A 6,000-nucleotide genomic window follows, 5' to 3' on the forward strand; every position below is an offset into this window, starting at 1 on the left:
TACCACAACCAGGCATGTATGCAATAAATTTTGGAGGTAACTCACCTGTCGATCGTACTTTCGCCTCAATTAACCAACGGATATCAGCAGGTATGTTATTCCTCATGAGCAATCGCATGCGTTCGGACCGAGCTTTATAGATCGTAAGGAGGGAATTCTGAGGAAGTGAAGGGAATCGCTTGTGAAGCTTCGCTAGAATCTCGTTTCTGTCCATACCTTCACCTCAGAATATCAGTTATTATGGGAAACTGAAGTAACCGACTTGATTGTCACAGAGTACCGTTATCCGCCACTTCACTGGGGTAACAAACTAAAGCACACAAACAAAAAAAAACAAATTAAAACACACAAAGAAAATTAAAATCGTCCTCTTATTGAATTTACCTCAAGCTCCAACTGGATGTCGTAAACACTTCTCTCAATGTCTCTGAGTTGGCTTTCTAAACCCTCAACATAGGCTACTAACTCTGGTGGCTGTAGAGCCCAAATGCGATGTGTTTTACAAAATTGAATCTGCCTTTTGAGATGAGTTTTGACACGTTGAAGTGGTTTAAGAATGTTCAGGAGGAACGGTCTAAGTAAGGTACTCATGATTAAAAATGATAAGAGAAAACTTAATAGTTAAACAAACACACTTATACAAAAATAATTTCAATTAGCAAAAGAATAATAGAAAGAAAAAAATCAAATCACCGAAAAGAAAAAAATCAATTCAAATTTGGTGGGTCACTCAAATTTATTTCGATGTCTTCTCTATGTGGTTGGTATTCTAGATATGGCTTTAATCTTTGACCATTAACTTTAAACGTGACACCGTTCTTTGGGTCCTTAATTTCAATTGCCCCATATGGAAAAACAGTATGAACAATAAATGGGCCAGACCAATGAGAGCGTAACTTACCTGGGAATAGGTGTAAGCGAGAATTGAATAAAAGCACTTTCTGACCTAGAGTGAACGATTTTCTCATAATTTGCTTATCATGGAAGACTTTCATTCGTTGCTTGTAAATCTTGGCATTTTCATATGCATCATTGCAAATTTCTTCAAGTTCTGCCAACTGTAATTTTCTTTCTGAGCTGGCTTGCTGCATGTCAAAATTGAATTTCTTAATGGCCCAAAATGCACGATGCTCGAGTTCCACAAGTAGGTGGCAAGCTTTTCCATACACTAGCCTGTAGGGTGACATCCCAATCGGGGTCTTGAAAGCCGTTCTATATACCCATAATGCATCATCAAATCTCAATGACCAATCTTTCCTGTCTAGCCTCACCGTTTTTTCTAATATGTGCTTTATTTCTCGATTGGATATCTCAACTTGGCCACTGGTTTGCGGATGATATGGGGTTGCCACTTTGTGTGTAATTGAATACTTTGTCAAAAGAGCTTTGAATGCTTTGTTACAAAAGTGGGAACCACCATCACTGATTATCCCTCGAGGGAATCCAAAGCGTGAAACAATGTTGCTTTTCAAAAATGCTATCACCACCTTGTGATTATTAGTTCTACATGGAATTGCTTCTACCCATTTCGATACGTAGTCAACAGCAACCAATATGTATTGATGGCCAAAAGACGGGGAAAAGGGTCCCATGAAGTCGATACCCCATACATCAAAAATCTCAACCACTAAAATTGGATTTAGTGGCATCATATTCCTTCGCGTAATGCTCCCCATTCGTTGACACCTATCACATGAAGAACAGAAAGCGTAAGCGTCTCGAAATATAGTTGGCCAAAAGAAATCACATTATAAAACTTTAGTTGCTATTTTCTTAGCACTGAAATAGCCTCCACAAGCTTGTTCATGGCAGAATGAAAGAATATTCTGAATTTCATTTTCTGGGACACATCATCTAACAATTTGATCAGCACAATACTTGAACAAATACGGGTCATCCCAAAAGAAATTATTTATCTCTGCAAAGAATTTAGCCTTGTCTTGCTTGGTCCAATGCTTTGGAGTTTACCTGTAATAAGATAATTAACTATATCAGCATACCAAGGCAATAATTCCGCACTCATTAATTGTTCATCTGGAAATGACTCATTCAATATTAATGGCTCTGTAATTGTGTCAAAATGGAGACGAGAGAGGTGATCCGCCACAACATTTTCGGTCCCTTTCTTATCTTTGAATTCCAAGTCAAATTCCTGCAAAAGTAACACCCAACGAATTAGTCTAGCTTTTGCATCTTTCTTTGTGAGAAGATATTTAAGAGCAGCATGATCTGTGAACATAATTATTTTACAACCAATGAGATAAGATCAAAATTTTTCCAATGCAAACACTACTGCTAGCATTTCTTTTTCAGTAGCTGAATAGTTCAACTGTGCATCATTCAATGTCATACTAGCATAATAAATAACATGGGGAATTCGATCAACTCTTTGTCCTAATACTGCTCCTACTGCATAATCAGATGCATCACACATGAGTTCAAATGGTAAGCTCCAGTTCGGGGCCTGTATGATGGGTGATGATGTCAACAACTGCTTTAATTTTTTAAAAGCCACAAGACATGAATCATTAAAGATAAAAAGTACATCCTTAGCAAGTAAATTGCATAAAGGTCTAGAAACTTTGCTAAAATCTTTAATGAAACGTCTATAGAAACCAGCATGCCCAAGGAAATATCTTACTTCTCTGACTGTTTTAGGTGGAGGAAGATTAGAAATGAGATCTATCTTGGCTTTGTCAACCTCAATACCTTTGCTCGAAATGATGTGACCGAGAACAATACCTTGTTTTACCATAAAATGGCACTTCTCCCAATTTAAGACCAAGTTCTTTACGATACCTCTCTGCAGAACTAGTGTTAGATGATGTAAACATTGATCAAACGAGTCACCAAAGACAGAAAAATCATCCATAAAGACTTCAAGGAATCGTTCCACCATATCAGAAAAAATGCTCAACATGCATCGTTGAAATGTAGCAGGTGCATTACATAATCCAAATGGCATTCTCCTATATGCAAATATGCCAAAAGGGCAAGTGAAAATAGTTTTCTCTTGATCTTTTGGTGCTATGGGAATCTGATTATATCCTGAGTATCCATCTAGAAAGAAATAAAATTCATGGCCTGCTAATCTATCAAGCATTTGATCAATAAATGGTAAAGGAAAATGGTCTTTACGTGTGATGGAATTCAACTTCCTATAATCAATGCATACACACCATCCTGTAGTCACTCTAGTGAGTATCAATCTATTATCGGCATTGGTAACTACAGTAACTCCTGACTTTTTGAGGACAACTTGCACAGGACTGACCCATGAAGTATCAGAAATGGGGTAAATGATACCTGCGTCTAATAGCTTAAGGACTTTTATTCTAACAACTTCTTTCATATTATGATTTAACCGACGTTGCATTTCCCTAGTAGATTTAGTATTTTCATCAAGGTGAATGTAATGCATGCAGTCTACTGGGTTTATACCTTTTATGTCTGCTATGGTCCATTCTAATGCCCATTTGTGCTCTTTCAAAACATCCAACAACTTACCTTTTTATTCGTCATTGAGGGATGCTGAGATGATTATCGATAGAGTAATTTCTTTTCCCAAAAATGCATATTCCAATGTGTTGGGTAATGGTTTGAGCTCGAGTTCCGGTGGTGATTCTGATGATGAGATGAGTTTTTTCTCTGATGGTGCTAGTTGTTCAACTCTGGACTTCCATTTATTAGTGTCCATGGATGGTGCTTAGTCAAGCAGAGCGTTGACCTCTTCAACCGATCTGTTAATATCAAAATCAAAACCAAAGTGAGTTAAACATGTTTGTAAAAGATCATCACTAAGGTTTGAAAGAAAAGTGTTATCAACTATTGTTTCTATTAAATCCACATCAACAATACCATTGTCTGCATTGTGAGGTTGTTTGGCAATGTTGAAGATGTTCAGCTCTATAGTCATGTTGCCAAAAGAAAACTGCATATTTCCAGTTCTGCATTGAATGTGAGCATCCGCAGTTGCCAAGAAAGGTCGGCCTAGAATAATGGGGATGTGCTTCCTTGAATCCTATATTAGTTGAGTGTCAATTACAATGAAATCAACAGGAAAATAAAATTTATCTACCTGGATAAGCACGTCCTCCACAATACCTTGAGGTATTTTCGTGGACCGATCTGCAAGTTGTAACACCACTGGAGTTGGGTGTAATTCTCCCAGTCCAAGTTTCACAAATACAGAGTAAGGCAACAAATTTACACTAGCTCCTAAATCCAACAAAGCATTCTCAATTGTGTGGTTCCTTATACTACATGAGATAGTGGGGGAGCCTAGGTCTTTGCATTTTAAAGGAATTTTATGTTAGAGTATAGAACTAACGTTTTCTGTTAAAAATGCCTTCTTTTGAACATGCATATTTCTCTTTTTAGTACACATGTCTTTAAGAAACTTGGCATAAGATGAAACTTGTTTAATAGCATCAAGTAAAGGGATGTTAACACTTACCTGTTTGAAGATTTTGAGAATCTCACCTGTGGATTTTCCCTTTTTTCCTTTAGCTAACCTTTGAGGAAATGGAGCTTTGGGAATATATTCTCGTGGGTCGGTTTCTTGTTTCTCCTCCGGTGATGAGTTCTCAACATTCACAGGTACAATTTGATTTTCTTTTATCACCGGCATCTCCACTTTGTTGTCGACTTCTTTTCCTTTTCGCAAGTTCATTACTGCTTTGACCTTTCCATTTTGCTGTGGTGAACTGGTACTTGCTTCATGTACGCCTTTAGGATTAGGCACTGGTTGACTTGGAAACTTACCTTTCTCAACGGTCATTGCCAAGATCTGAACTGAAGAAGCAAGTTGTCCCACCATCTTCTCGAGGCTTGAAACTGATTGGGCTTGTAAATTGAAGTCTGTTCTCAACTCATTTCGTAGTCCATTAATGGTACGGTTCTGTTGCTCAATCGTGGAGTGAGTAAGATTCTTAAGATTCTGGAATGAATCCTCCCATGGTCTGGGCTGAGAGTAGTTATGGTTCTGATTGAATGGTCTAAATGGGGGCTGAGAGGCTTGAGAATTTTATGAAATTGGTGGAACTGGAGCTGCTGGTCCATTCTGTTGGAGTCCTTGAGACCATGAAAAATTTGGGTGATCTCTCCATCCAGGGTTATATGTGTTGGAGTATGGGTTGTAATTCGATGGTTTTCTCATTACACCTATGACATTGGCTTGATCTGAGTATGAGTCATGGTCATATGGCTCTGTTGATTTAGCAGTCGATAACGATGCTATTTGTCGAGAGAGACATTCAATTATCGCTTTGACTTCTTTAATTTCTGAACTTGACTCGCCAATGTGAACCTCATTTACTCCCTTAATCCTTCTAGTATTCCTGAGTGATCGACTCCGTTGTTGGGAATTATCCGCTTGTCGCTGGAAGAATTCCCAAATTTCTGATGCACTTTTTGACATTAGCTCTCCTCCACTTGTTGCCATTAGCCATTCTTGCACATTCGGCAATAATCATTCCAAAAAGTATTGGCATTGGTGCCATTTCTCGTACCCATGATGTGGACACTTCAAGAGTAGCCCATTGAATCGCTCCCACGTTTCGAAAAACTGCTCGTCATCTCTCTGGGTAAACTTTGAGATTTCCCTGCGAATAGCATTGGTTTTATGCACTGGGAAATATTTATTCAAAAATTTCGTTACCATTTGTTCCTATGATGAAATGCTATTAGCAGGTAAAGTATTTAACCACGAACGAGCTCTATCTTTTAAAGAAAATGGGAATAGTCTAAGTTTAACATCATCGTCTGAAAAATTTTCATATTTAAAAGTTTGACAAATAGCATAAAAATCATTCAGATGATTATATGGGTCCTCATTTTCTAGGCCATAAAATGTGGGGAGACAATTTAGCACACTAGGTTTTAATTCAAAACTCCTAGCAGCTACATTTGGGTATCTTATGAATGATGTGCTCAAATTAGCTAAGGGATTAAAATAGTCCTTAAATGGCCTCTCCTGTGGTGCTTGTAAATCCACTCCAA

The 6,000-nt window shown here is 37.9% G+C and overlaps 1 non-coding gene across 1 annotated transcript; it reads left to right on the forward strand.

Moving 5' to 3' along the window:
- Positions 1-5,507: 5,507 nt before the first annotated feature.
- On the forward strand, positions 5,508-5,611 carry LOC127903629 (small nucleolar RNA R71). Its single transcript, XR_008056338.1, has one exon. It is a non-coding gene; the product is annotated as a small nucleolar RNA R71 (small nucleolar RNA).
- Positions 5,612-6,000: the final 389 nt, after the last annotated feature.

The sequence above is a fragment of the Citrus sinensis genome, chromosome 6 (assembly GCF_022201045.2).
Source record: "Citrus sinensis cultivar Valencia sweet orange chromosome 6, DVS_A1.0, whole genome shotgun sequence".
In the NCBI taxonomy this organism is placed as follows: domain Eukaryota; kingdom Viridiplantae; phylum Streptophyta; class Magnoliopsida; order Sapindales; family Rutaceae; genus Citrus; species Citrus sinensis.